This window comes from Procambarus clarkii, chromosome 12, assembly GCF_040958095.1.
Source record: "Procambarus clarkii isolate CNS0578487 chromosome 12, FALCON_Pclarkii_2.0, whole genome shotgun sequence".
Taxonomy (NCBI): domain Eukaryota; kingdom Metazoa; phylum Arthropoda; class Malacostraca; order Decapoda; family Cambaridae; genus Procambarus; species Procambarus clarkii.
The window spans coordinates 50,089,931-50,105,174 of NC_091161.1; the positions used below are offsets into that span (position 1 = coordinate 50,089,931).

Genomic DNA, 15,244 nt, shown 5'->3' on the forward strand with positions numbered 1-15,244 from the left:
GAGGGGGTGGGGAGGGTGGGTGGTGTCGGGAAAGGGGGGAGCATTGGGAGGGACCACCTGGGGGGATAAGGGTTGGATGGGGGAGCGGCCTATAGACTACAGTACAGGAATTACCATCGATTTTAGAACAATTCATCATAGCCAAAGTCAAAAGAAATACTAGTAAATATGTAAAAAAAAAAATATCATGCAAGATTCCTAAAAACAATTTGCACAGGCTGAAGTTTCCTTCAAAAATATTTTTTTTTTTGCTGCTGGTGGCCTACATAACGTGCCTCCTCCCTGCCCCGACTGGACCCGTCCAGGCCTGGTCAAGCCATGTGCTCTCTACCCTCACAGTGCTGCACCATTAGTGAAATATTTTTTTAAATAACTTTTTTTTATTTTCATAGTAACTTTGAACATTTTTGACCAAGACTATGTCTGGTAGCAGCATGAATCGTTCTGGAGATGTTAAGAGGAAGAAGGTTGTCCTAACAATTAAGGACAAGCTATGTGTTATACAATTTTGTGAAAATGGCCAGTCGACCTCAAGTGTTGCCAAGGAATTTAATATAGGCACTAGTACGGTTTCTGATATAAGGAAACAAAAAGAATAACTTATAAAATTCACTTCAACCTGTAAAAGTGAAGGTGCAAGCACTAGCAGAGGGTGTGGTAGAAAGACTATGAAAACTTTGACGCATGTACAGTTGGATGAGGCTGTGTACAAGTGGTTTGCTAAGCACTGCACAGCTGGCCTGACAATTCATGGCCAGAAATACAAAATGCTGCAAGCAGGTTTGCTGCAAGCCTTGGAATAAAGAATTTTGAAGCGAGTGAAGGGTGGGTTGCAAGGTTCAAGGGTAGGCACAATATTGTGAAGAGGAAAATTGTCGGTGAAAAATTGAGTGCAGATGAAAGCAGTGTAGAACCATTTAAAAAGAAATTAAGAGCATACATTGTGGCAAATAATTTATATTCGTATCAAATTTATAATGGAGATGAAACTGGGTTGTATTGGAAGAGTTTACCAGAAAAATCTCTAGCAATGAGGAGTGAGGGTTGTGTGCCAGGATGTAAGGTCAACAAGGACAGGCTCTTGGCCATGATGTGTGCGAATGCTGACGGAACAGACAATCACATGTGTAATTGTTGGCAAATCTAAGAAACCAAGAGCCTTGCAACATTGCATGGACAGACTGCCAGTCAAATATAATACGTGTAATAAATATTAATATTATAAGTGCCGGACAAACCGGGCTCACGGACCAACCAGGCCAACTTAAAATTATCTGTTGATTTAGGACCTCCCAAAGCTCTATGGGTGTTAATTGCTTTACAATAATTTAAAAACATCAATGCTATGTACTCAAACCTAATGTACCGCCTTTATATATATATATAATATATATATATATATATATATATATTATTAAATATGACCGAAAAAGTAAGATTAATAATTCTAACACGAATTTTCTCAATCTTTCGTACATTTCTTTTCACTGTTGGAGGTAATTAAAAAATCAATTCTCCAAAATTCATTTTTATTTCTAGTCTGACGCGACACTTGAGCGCGTTTCGTAAATATGTATATATATATATATATATATATATATATATATATATATATATATATATATATATATATATATATATATATATATATATATGTATATAATATATATATAATATAATATATATTTATATATATATATATATATATATATATATATATATATATATATATATATATATATATATATATATATATATATATATGTCGTACCTAGTAGCCAGAACTCACTTCTCAGCCTACTATGCAAGGCCCGATTTGCCTAATAAGCCAAGTTTTCATGAATTAATGTTTTTTCGTCAACCTAACCTACCTAACCTAACCTAACCTAGCTTTTTTTGGCTACCTAACCTAACCTTACCTATATATATAGGTTAGGTTAGGTTAGGTAGGGTTGGTTAGGTTCGGTCATATATCTACGTTAATTTTAACTCCAATAAAAAAAATTGACCTCATACATAGTGAAAAGGGTAGCTTTATCATTTCATAAGAAAAAAATTATAGTAAATATATTAATTCAGGAAAACTTGGCTTATTAGGCAAATCGGGCCTTGAATAGTAGGCTGAGAAGTGACTTCTGGCTACTAGGTACGACATATATATATATATATATATATAGTAGTAGGCATCCTTCAGTCTCGGGAGACTATGGAGTTGCGCCCTAGTTGTCAATCCTGGTGCAGCGTCTGGTGTGACTGATGAGGCCAATCCGAGAGTGGCAGTCCATCCCACACCGAGCACAAACGAAGTCCGATTCTGGTCTGTCTTCCTGGTTACCGGCTTTCCTTCTCTGTCTCTTTGCCTCCGATTCCTTGGCAAGTGACTCCTCGAACTTGGAGAGACCTCGTTGAACAGACTGCCTCCAGGCTGAACGGTCTGTAGCCAGTGTCTCCCATATAGCAAGATCGACGTCCATGGCTTTCAGGTCCCTTTTGCATACGTCTTTGTACCGTAGCTGGGGCTTGCCTACTGGACGCTTTCCCTGCCTCAGCTCTCCATACAGGAGATCCTTGGGGATCCTGCCGTCGCCCATTCGCACAACGTGCCCGAGCCAGCGCATTCATCTCTGTTTCAGCATTGTGTACATGCTGGTGATTCTTGCTCTCCCCAAGACGTTGTTGTTTGTCACCTTGTCCTGCCAGGTGATGTCCAAGATGTGTCGAAGGCAGCGCATGTGGTAGGCATTCAGCCGTCTTTCCTGACGGGCGCGGAATATATATATATATATATATATATATATATATATATATATATATATATATATATATATTATATATATATATATATATATATATATATATATATATATATATATATATATATATATATATATATATATATATATATTATATATATATATATATATATATATATATATATATATATATATAAATGTGCATAGGACACTACAAACAGGTGCTAAACATTTCAAGTGTGCTGAATGCAGGGAAAAGATTTGGGAAACGTTCTAGTACAATTAGTCACATGACTGTGCATACGGATGATAAACCTCGTGAATGTTTTGAGTGTGGCAAGGGATTCAATCATCTGCGACTTATAAAAACTCACAGGATTGTGCATACAGCTGATAAACCTCTTGTGTGTCATGAGTGTGGGAAAGGATTCAGATGATGCATTGCAGATGGTGCATTCAGATGATGAACGTTACCTAGTTCCTTCATCTGGGAAGAATGAAGACATATTGGTGCATTTGGATGATAAATAGTACCTAGTTCACTTGATCAGTAGACTGTATATCATACTAACAATAAACATACAACCCCAATGAATTTTCCAGTGAGGTTTGATAGAAATTTACTTCAGGACACAAACTAGAAAAAGTTTGTTACAATTAACAATTTTTGTTTGTGTGAATTTTTTGGTGGATAATATACATTTATACACTAAAGGGACCTAGCCATATTTATTCTTAAATATCTTCAAACTGATATTACTCTGAAATTTAACAATAAAAACATAAGCATTTTTACTATTAACACTGAAAAACAAAAATTGGTAGAATTTTTCAACTAATATTATTGCAAACCCTTTTGATTTGTTTTGTTATAAAGTTAAAGTTCAATATAGTAGGCTAAGCTAAGCTTTGCTAAGATAGAACAGAGGATTTTTGGACTTGTAGATTTGTAAACCTCATCCTGTAAACATTCATGTTTCTACATGTTAAACAAGCTACGAGGATGAGGGAAGGGGATGTTCCCTCCATTCTGGATGTTATATTTACAAGGAAAGAGGGAGAGATATTTGTCATTCAGTACCTCCCTCCCTTGGGTAAAAGTGACCATGTCTTTTTGGGAATAAAGTATGCAATGCATTATAATCTGTTAGAAAATAAGCTTGAAGCAGTTGAAAAACCTGATTTGTGGAGAGGTCATTATGGGGAACTCAGATATTTCCTTAAGGAATTTGACAAACACTTGCTGTTAGGACATGAAGTAAATGAGATGTATGTCAAGTTTTGTGAAAAATATGATAAAGGCACAACAAAATTTATTCCAAAGGAGAGATGCAGAACTAGGAAAAGGGGATTTGTTTATAGATGTCATCTGGATTTTTCCGAGTTTCGGAGTTTCCGTGATATTTTCTATTTTGATCAAAATATGTATAATGTTAATGTATTTTGATAAATGAGCTTTCCTGTCTACTTAGGTAATGATTCCAAAGATCGTCCTTCCTTTCCTCCCAGGAATCTGGATGTAGCAGGTGCTCAATTGTTAAAAGTGAAAAATTTGGTTTGTCATCCGAATGCACCATATCGGTAATTTTTTTAATAATATTTTAAAAATAGTAAATGGCACTATTTTTGCAAAATCATTACAAGATCTATTATTCTAATAGGGGTTTGATAAAATACAGTAGAATGCCTACTGGTTTTACCTGTAATAGGGTTTGATATAGTTGATTATGGATATATTGTAATGAAATGCTCCTATTGTTAAGAAACACTTTTTTAAAAGAATATTTTGTAATGAGCAGCTCTGAAAATCAGTTGATTACAGATAATGCTACATAATACACTTAATGTGTGTATATGTTACCACAAGTGAGGTATATAATGGTATTTATGAGTAAGATGTAATTGTGTCTTTGACACTGATAAAATTAAGTACTGTGGTTTTATATACTGATAATTAGCTAAAAATATATACTGTACAAGTAAATAAATTATTTTACCTTGCACCGAGATCCACCAAGCCTGTATGGTGTGCGTTTCAGTACTTTGGAAATCTGGAACGATCTGGAATCTCTTATCTGCAATGAAACAATACATATTATTGCACTTACCAAAACATGGCTGAATGTAGAAAATAGAGAACTATTAGATGAATATCAAATAAATGGATTTAATCTATTTCACACAGATATATTAGACAAGGAGAGGGAGTAGCCATGTATGTTAGGTAATATTTGAAATGTAGTCTCGAAAAAGACTACATTTCAACAGAAACGTGCCACATACCAGTCACAAGACTGAACTTCATCGAGGCCAAACGTCTAAATGAGAGCATGAACGAGTAAGAAATAATACTTTAACACCTGGCATCATACACACAATGAATGCACCTGCAGACACACAACGAGCACTATCAACATAGCAAAAATTACTCCATAAAAAAAAATCATTAAATATGATTGACAATGAGATGAAATAATGCACAGTATGTCAATTTTGTGAATTTTTTTCATTACTGAACTAGGTTTTCAATGCTTACATTTGCTATTCTTGGCATTCTTTGCTTCATATCTGAAGCTTCGTTTTAAGTTTCCACTTCAGACGTGTCTTCCGCAGCTATGCATCTCCGGTTTGCAGCATCAAAATCATCTGCAATAGCTGAATATAATTAATAATATATCAGTGAGATATATATTTATCATTACCTAGTAGTAGTGAACACTAAGAAATAACATAAATCAGCTTTCTAAAGAGATGTTTAATAATACGACACACATTATTTGGAACTTATCACTGGGTTAAGTACTTTGCACATAAGTCTCAAGGAGCCATTAGGAAACCCTGCTTGTGATTAAAATATTATGCTGTTTTTATATACTGTATGTGCAGCACAGTACCTCTCCTCTCAATACACCAGCACTGGCCTTCACCTCTCAATACACCAGCACTGGCCCTCACCTCTCAATACACCACCACTGCCCCTCACCTCTCAATACACCACCACTGCCCCTCACCTCTCAATACACCACCACTGCCCCTCACCTCTCAATACACCACCACTGCCCCTCGCCTCTCAATACACCACCACTGCCCCTCGCCTCTCAATACACCACCACTGCCCCTCACCTCTCAATACACCACCACTGCCCCTCACCTCTCAATACACCACCACTGCCCCTCACCTCTCAATACACCACCACTGCCCCTCACCTCTCAATACACCACCACTGCCCCTCACCTCTCAATACACCACCACTGCCCCTCACCTCTCAATACACCACCACTGCCCCTCACCTCTCAATACACCACCACTGCCCCTCACCTCTCAATACACCACCACTGCCCCTCACCTCTCAATACACCACCACTGCCCCTCACCTCTCAATACATCACCACTGCCACTCACCTCTCAATACACCACTGCCCCTCACCTCTCAATACACCACTGCCCCTCACCTCTCAATACACCACTGCCCCTCACCTCTCAATACACCACCACTGCCCCTCACCTCTCAATACACCAGCACTGGCCCTCACCTCTCAATACACCACCACTGCCCCTCACCTCTCAATACACCACCACTGCCCCTCACCTCTCAATACACCACCACTACACTACCCCTCGCCTCTCAATACACCACCACTGCCCCTCGCCTCTCAATACACCACCACTGCCCCTCGCCTCTCAATACACCACCACTGCCCCTCGCCTCTCAATACACCACCACTGCCCCTCGCCTCTCAATACACCACCACTGCCCCTCACCTCTCAATACACCACCACTGCCCCTCACCTCTCAATACACCACCACTGCCCCTCACCTCTCAATACACCACCACTGCCCCTCACCTCTCAATACACCACCACTGCCCCTCACCTCTCAATACACCACCACTGCCCCTCACCTCTCAATACACCACCACTGCCCCTCACCTCTCAATACACCACCACTGCTCCTCACCTCTTAATACACCACCACTGCTCCTCGCCTCTTAATACACCACCACTGCCCCTCACCTCTCAATACACCACCACTGCCCTCACCTCTCAATACACCACCACTGCCCCTCACCTCTCAATACACCACCACTGCCCCTCACCTCTCAATACACCACCACTGCTCCTCACCTCTCAATACACCACCACTGCTCCTCGCCTCTTAATACACCACCACTGCCCCTCACCTCTCAATACACCACCACTGCCCCTCACCTCTCAATACACCACCACTGCCCCTCACCTCTCAATACACCACCACTGCCCCTCACTTCTCAATACACCACCACTGCCCCTCACCTCTCAATACACCACCACTGCCCCCCACCTTTCAATACATCACCACTGCCCCTCACCTCTCAATACACCACCACTGCCCCTCACCTCTCAATACACCACCACTGCCCCTCACCTCTCAATACACCACCACTGCCCCTCACCTCTCAATACACCACCACTGCTCCTCACCTCTCAATACACCACCACTGCCCCTCACCTCTCAATACACCACCACTGCTCCTCGCCTCTTAATACACCACCACTGCCCCTCACCTCTCAATACACCACCACTGCCCTCACCTCTCAATACACCACCACTGTCCCTCACCTCTCAATACACCACCACTGCCCCTCACCTCTCAATACACCACCACTGCTCCTCACCTCTCAATACACCACCACTGCTCCTCGCCTCTTAATACACCACCACTGCCCCTCACCTCTCAATACACCACCACTGCCCCTCACCTTTCAATACACCACCACTGCCCCTCACCTCTCAATACACCACCACTGCCCCTCACTTCTCAATACACCACCACTGCCCCTCACCTCTCAATACACCACCACTGCCCCTCACCTCTCAATACACCACCACTGCCCCCCACCTTTCAATACATCACCACTGCCCCTCACCTCTCAATACACCACCACTGCCCCTCACCTCTCAATACACCACCACTGCCCCTCACCTCTCAATACACCACCACTGCCCCTCACCTCTCAATACACCACCACTGCTCCTCACCTCTCAATACACCACCACTGCCCCTCACCTCTCAATACACCACCACTGCCCCTCGCCACTTAATACACCAGCACTATAGCCAGCACCAGTCTAATAATATTATAAAATATAAGTGTTTACTTACGATAATATTTGCGTGATTGCATGAAGTGTTTGTCTTCTTGCTGACTGCACGGACCACAAACTGACGGCTTTGTTGATTTTCCTGGCGGATACAAGACACTCCGTACATTGACAACATCGCACACTAATATTTTTACCACTTCGGACACCAGCTTTCGACGTTTCGCATATGTGTACGTGTTCCATATTAAAACGACAATATAATGCTATTAACAATTAAAATCTTCTATTTAACAGGCATATATTTATTAAATGAAGTTTAGTGATGTAATAGACATAATCCGGAGTTGGTAAGGACGCCGCCCGCCAGCGTAAACACAACACACCCGAATGCCCACAAACTCGATACAACGCACAAAACACAACACTTCTGTCAGTTTTTGGATAAACTCCTTTTATATTTATTATGTGAGAGTTATACATGTATAAAATGATAACTATTATAGGTAAGCGCCTAATATTTAATATTAATCAATAAAAAAGAAGTCAGAAGCTACACGCCTGTCTGTACATGTCTTTTGTGTAAAAGTATTTTGGGCGCTCATGTACTTGTGCGCTAGCTGGCGTTCACAACTGTTCTCGCCTACAAGCATTAGAATTAAACAAACGAATTTATTTTTTCATTTATATACAAGAAGAGAAGGCTACCCTTGAGTCTGTAATATTCATCTGATCACTGGTCTCCCATTTGGTCCTCATTGTTTTATCTTACTATTATTGAAAGCCAATAACCGTATTATGCAATTTCAATTTCTTCTATTTCTTTCTTTATTATGCACCCCATACCCATCCCGTGGGCGGTGGTGTAAAGGATTACAGAGGCACATAATCGGTTCAGGAACTGAACCCTCTAGTTCGTTTAGCTAAGCAAATAACAATGTTTGACGCTAGTTACAAAATTATTAATGTTGTATACACATGTACACACACTCATACATACATGTACACACACACACACATATATATATATATATATATATATATATATATATATATATATATATATATATATATATATATATATATATATATATATATATATATATATATATAAATATATATATATATATATATATATATATATATATATATATATATATATATATATATATATATATATATATATATATACGTATACATATATACATACACATACATATTTAATCACCTACACAAATACACACATCAATAATCTTTGTGTCACAGGTGATCAACAAGAGGCTCACAACAGTCACTATAAAAGGCACTTTACATCTATAGTGAGTCACACAGTTAGTAGTATTGCTGCAAACCCACCCAACTGGGCGGCAGCTTTACAGTCATGTGCTCCACACCCACCCAACTGGGCGGCAGCTTTACAGTCATGTGCTCCACACCCACCCAACTGGGCGGCAGCTTTACAGTCATGTGCATGCATTACCTACAGTAAGCAAATTTTGGATACTTCGCTAAGATTTCGGGCAGCACATCATTATGAATGAAGTACTTACACATTTCATTATGCAACTTTAATAAAGTTGTCCTTCAGCATTTTGTGGTGTTCAGCTACCCTTATCTTCTGTATGTTCCTCACATTACCAGTATACACAAACATTGACATGTAGGGATATAGACTCTCAGGTAAGTTAGTAATGTAATGCACAGTAGCAGTCCTAGGCGTTTAATCCCCGACCGCCGTCCAAGTGGTTTGGCACCATTCCTCCCCATCCCATCCCAAATCCTTATCCTGATCCCTTCCCAGTGTTAAATAGTTGTAATGAACAGGCACTATATATATATACACACACACACACACATATATATATATATATATATATATATATATATATATATATATATATATATATATATATATATATATATATATATATATATATATATATATATATATATATATATATATATATATATATTATTATACCAGTATAATCTAATAATATATACTGGTCTAATACAATAATTAGACCAGTTAATACTCTCACTCGTTGTGTTAGGATATGTTAGCTTGATAAAACTGACTGTTCATTGTTGAGAAATGTGTTAACAAACAATATATCTGACATTATCAAGACTGTAGCTTGCTTAGCAAAAGGAACTTTTTTTAAATTTGGGTTCAGTTTAACTACCGCTCAATGGATGAGTAATTGGGGCATAATAAAGGAACTAAGCTGATAAAATGAAAGATGGGAAAACAACATTAGAGAGATAAACTCGAGAGACGTTTTCATGTTAACCCGAAAATTATTTGAGGAGCAAGACGGACTGCGGGTCAGGCAATTGGTCTTCATGCTATCGTGATGGGGGATCAGCCATTATACGTGTTAATGACTCTTGTATAGTTGTGTAGTTAAGGACTACAGGGTAAAGGGGTAATGGGCATTGTGGTTGATTGTTCTACCTGGGAATCCTCCACTGTTTTATATCTTATGTATGTATGTATGTATGTATGTATGTATGTATGTATGTATGTATGTATGTATGTATGTATGTATGTATGTATGTATGTATGTATGTATGCACTAACCTGGTTGATTGTTCTACCTGGGAATCCTCCACTGTTTTATATCTTATGCATGTATGTATGTATGTACTAACCTAGTTGTGGTTGCGGGGGTTGAACTTTGGCTCTTTGGTCCCGCCTCTCAACCGTCAATCAACTGATGTACAGATTCCTGAGCCTACTGGGCTCTGACATATCTACATTTGAACCTGTGTATGGAGTCAGCCTCCACCACATTACTGCCTAATGCATTCCATTTATTAACTACTCTGACACTGAAAAGTTCTTTCTATAATCTCTCTGGCTCATTTGCGTACTCAGCTTCCACCTGTGTCCCCTTGTGCGTGTACCACATGTGTTAAATAAATGTATGTATGTATGTAAGGAGAGAGAGAGGAGAGAAAGAGATGAAGACCGAGACAGAGAAATAGATATAGACAGAGTCAGGGAGAGAATGTCCCTGACGGATAGATAAGGATTTGCAAAGTCAGTGAGAGAATGACAGAGATAGAGCGAGGAAAGAGACAGAGAGATAGGCTGACACAGAGAATGGCAGAAACGAGGAGAGGCAGAGACAGAGGGACAGGGACAGACGGACAGGGCCAGAGGAGGGACGGGGGAACAGAGGGGGTCAGTGGGACAGAGAGGGAGACAGGGACATAGAAGGGGACAGGGACAGAGACAGAGGGACAGGAACAGAGGGACAGAGACAGAGGGACAGGGTTAGAGAGGGGGACCGGGGGACAGAGGGAGGAGAGGGGGCAGGAGACCAAGAGAGAGGGGACAGAGGAGAGACAGGGGATAGAGTGGGCAGGGGGACAGAGGGAGGGACAGGGACAGACAGAGAAAGACATGAACAGGGGGGCAGAAAGGGCGGACAGGGGGACAGAGAGAGGTACAGGGGGCAGAGATAGGGACAGGGGAACAGAGACAGGGACAAGGGGACAGAGATGGATAGGGGGACTGGAGGAAAGGGAGGGGGACTGATGAAGGACAGCGGACAGAAAGAGTGGGCAGGGGGACAGAGAGGTACAGGGGGACAGAGAGATGGACAGGGGGACAGAGAGAGGAACAGGAGGACAGAGAGGAACTGGGGGACAGAGAGAGACAGGAGGACAGAGAGAGGGACAATGGGATAGAGAGGGACAGGGGGACAGAGAGATGGAAAGGGGGGACAAGGGGACAGGGGACAGGGGGAAAGGGATCGGGGACAGAGGACAGAAAATGTGGGCAAGGGGACAAAGTGAGGGACAGGGGGACAAAGATGGACAGGGGGACAGAAGAAAAGGGGGGAGATGTATGAGGGGGAATGTTTGCGAGAGATGGAGAAGGGGTATTTAGAACGGTAAGTTAGAGAGGGGACAACTAAGGCGCATCATTGAAAAGCAAATGAGCAACATTGCAATAGCAGGAGCCACGCACATCTTCAGCCTGCGTTGTTGAGACATTGTCAATTAAGCGGTGTCCAATAGCAGTATCTTCGGTATTTAAGCGATACCTTAAAAAATACTGGAAATATTGAAAGATATTAATCCAGATATTAATCCCCTTGTGCAACGCACACAAGAGGCAACAGCTTCTAGCTCTATAAGCGGCAATATAAAATAGAGAATAGGCGATTGTTTTCACTCATAGTGTAATAAACCCACGGACCCACCCACCCGCTGAAGCCGTAAATACCAAGACATTACTTACGTTTAAAATTAGGCCGGAAAAATCCTCAGGTATGTGGAGGATGAGGGAGGCCTTTGATCAACCGCCGACTTCCTGCCCCGTCGACGGGGCCACCATCCCTCAGTGTGCCCTCAGCCAAATTCATGTGAAACATATATGTGTGTGTATTAAATATTTTAATTTATTATTTCCAAGATTTAGCTGTTAGCTCTTGGACCCCGCCTTTCTAAGCGTCGGTTGTCTAATGTACCGACTCTCGGCCTCTTTTCCTCCATCATATCTAAACAACATATATTTTTATCTAACACACACACACAGCCCCAAGATGCAGCCTTTAGCAGCTTCCTGACTTTCAGGTTTCTATTTACTGCAAGGTGAATAGAGGCATTAGTGTGTGTATGTTTGTGTCTGTGTGTGTGTATGTTTGTGTCTGTGTGTGTGTATGTTTGTGTCTGTGTGTGTGTATGTTTGTGTCTGTGTGTGTGTGTGTGTACGTGTGTGTGTGCACGTGTGTGTGTTTGTGTGTATACTCACCTATTTGTGGTTGCGGGGGTTGAGCTCTGGCTCTTTGGTCCCGCCTCTCAACAGGTGTACAGGTTCCTGAGCCTATTGGGCTCTATCATATCTACACTTGAAACTGTGTATGGAGTCAGCCTCCACCACATCGCTGCCTAATGCATTCCATCTATTAACTACTCTGACACTGAAAAAGTTCATTCTAACATCCCAGTGACTCATTTGGGTACTAAGTTTCCACATGTGTCCCCCTTGTTCGCCTACCACCCGTGTTAAACAGTTTATCTTTATGTACCCTATCAATTGCTCTGAGAATTTTGTAGGTAGTGATCATGTCTCCCCTTACTCTTCTGTCTTCCAGTGTCATGAAGTGCATTTCTCGCAGCCTGTCCTCGTAACTCATGCCTTTTAGTCCTGGGACTAGCCTATTGGCATACCATTAAACTTTTTCGAGCTTCGTCCTGTGCTTGACAAGGTGTGTGTGTGTGTGTGTGTGTGTGTGTGTGTGTGTGTGTGTGTGTGTGTGTGTGTGTGTGTGTGTGTGTGTGTGTGTGTGTGTGTGTGTGTGTGTGTACGTGTATAACACAAACGTACTTATGTGGTACGTATGTACTACATAATTGTAAGGCGTTTGCTGAATTAGAAAAGTCGGCTAGCAGTCCACCCTTAACGACACAATTAACTCATTACATAAAAAATACGTGGCTGTGCAACAGTGTGTGGGAATTGGGGACTGGTGTGCATTTAGACGACTGGTGAGGACCAACAATGATGTAGAAGGATGGCACCAGCGTCTGAATCAAAGGTCAGTGAGGGACAACTTGGCTTTATATATTTTAATCCCCTTACTGTACCGTGAGGCGTCCCTGGTAACCTTGCAATACCAACTGGTTTCTGATCAAAAGCTAAAGTCCAGTCGCCGCAAGGGCAATAAAGAGAAACAGGAACATTTGTGGAAGCTTTGGGACCGTTACGAGGAAAAACAGATAAGCACCTCACAGTTCCTCAAGGAATGTTCGCGTTTTATCCCAGGAAGTTCCTGAACTAGAATTAGAAAACAGCAGTCTGTTTACTGGTTGTTATTTAACTTAAGTTAGTTGTAAATGATAATGTAAAAATAGCCACTGAGAACTGATGAGTTGCCCAAGACTTTTGCTCGTAAAGAGGGAATTGATTACAAACTTGGACTGCCTTTGAGCAGCCTGAGGGCAGCAATATCCCAGGAACGTCAACTAAATTTCGGAGACTTGAAGCAAAGTGAAATTCACACCGGTTACTCCATCTATCATCATTCTATTATGCAGGAAGAACCGCACGTCTATGGGTCATCCAATAATGTTAGCAGACTTCTAGATGTTACCACTGCTAGGCTTAGGCTCGGCTACAATAATAATAATAATAATAATAATAATAATAATAATAATAATAATAATATTTATTTAGGTAAAGGTACATACATAAAGAGATTTCACAAAGTTTGTTGGCTTTATAGATAGAGCTAGTACATACAATGCCTAAAGCCACTATTACGCAAAGCGTTTCGGGCAGGAAAAAACACTAATGGAATAAAAATAAAATGGAATAGTGAATAAAAATAAAATGGAATAGTGAATAAAAACACTAAAAACGCTTAAAACTAATGGGTAAAAAGAACAAAATGTGTTGAGTACAAATAAAAATAGAGGTAAAAGAGGGGGGGAACAAGTACCTCTGGGAGTTTGTAACATCTGCTGATGTAGATTTGACTAAATGTAAACTCTGTCAGCAGAACTATTCGCTTACTTTGCGTCATTATATAATGGAATGTGAAAAAATCGCGGAATTTAGAGATAACACCATCAATAGTGTCCAAGAAATGTGTAAGTACTTCGTTCATAATGATGTGCTGCTCGAAATCTTAGCGAAGTATCCAAAATTTGCTTACTGTAGGTAATGCTGCACATGACTGTAAAGCTGCCGCTCAGTTGGATGGGTGTGGGTGGGTGTGGAGCACATGACTGTAAAGCTGCCGCCCAGTTGGGTGGGTGTGGAGCACATGACAGTAAAGCTGCCGCCCAGTTGGGTGGGTGTGGAGCACATGACTGTAAAGCTGCCGCCCAGTTGGGTGGGTGTGCAGCAAGACTAGTAACTGTGTGACTCACCATAGATGTAAAGTGCCTTGTATAGTGACTGTTGTGAGCCTCTTGTTGATCACTTGTGACACAAAGATTATTGATGTGTGTATTTGTGTAGGTGATTAGATATGTATGTGTATGTATATATGTATAGATATGTGTACATGTATGTATGAGAGTGTGTACATGTATATATAATATTAATAATTTTGTAACTAGCGTCACAAATTGTTATTTGCTTAGCTAAACGTACTAGAGGGTTCAGTTCCTGAACCGATTATGTGCCTCTGTAATCCTTTACACCACCGCCCACGGGATAGGTATGGGGTGCATAATAAAGAAAGAAATAGAATTGAATTGGTCTGATTAAGACTTTATGACCATGTAATCTATGTTTTGCTCCACTACTTACTGGTTGAGTATGGGGTGCATAACAAATAATAGCCTCCTTCGGGGGCGCCTTGTTTCTAAACGTGTTAGTCTTAAATCCTTTAATCTCAAATCTTGCTACAATGTACCTCTTAATATATGTTATGTACTCTT

At 40.7% G+C, this 15,244-nt stretch overlaps 1 protein-coding gene and 1 long non-coding RNA gene across 3 annotated transcripts in view; one reads left to right on the forward strand and one right to left on the reverse strand.

Moving 5' to 3' along the window:
* LOC138363935 (zinc finger protein 271-like) overlaps positions 1-8,207 on the reverse strand; it is a 506,693-nt gene extending 498,486 nt beyond the window's left edge. Inside the window, exons 1-3 of one of the 2 annotated variants that reach the window (XM_069323392.1) lie at positions 7,899-8,207; positions 5,290-5,399; positions 4,751-4,828 (exon numbers count right to left, since the gene is read on the reverse strand). The gene's annotated coding sequence lies outside the window, so the exon portion shown is untranslated. The remainder of the gene's footprint in view (positions 1-4,750; positions 4,829-5,289; positions 5,400-7,898) is intronic. The other variant, XM_069323393.1, reaches the window with a different exon arrangement.
* LOC138363937 (uncharacterized) overlaps positions 1-15,244 on the forward strand; it is a 111,459-nt gene that overhangs the window by 65,703 nt on the left and 30,512 nt on the right. The gene's annotated exons all lie outside the window — the stretch shown is intronic.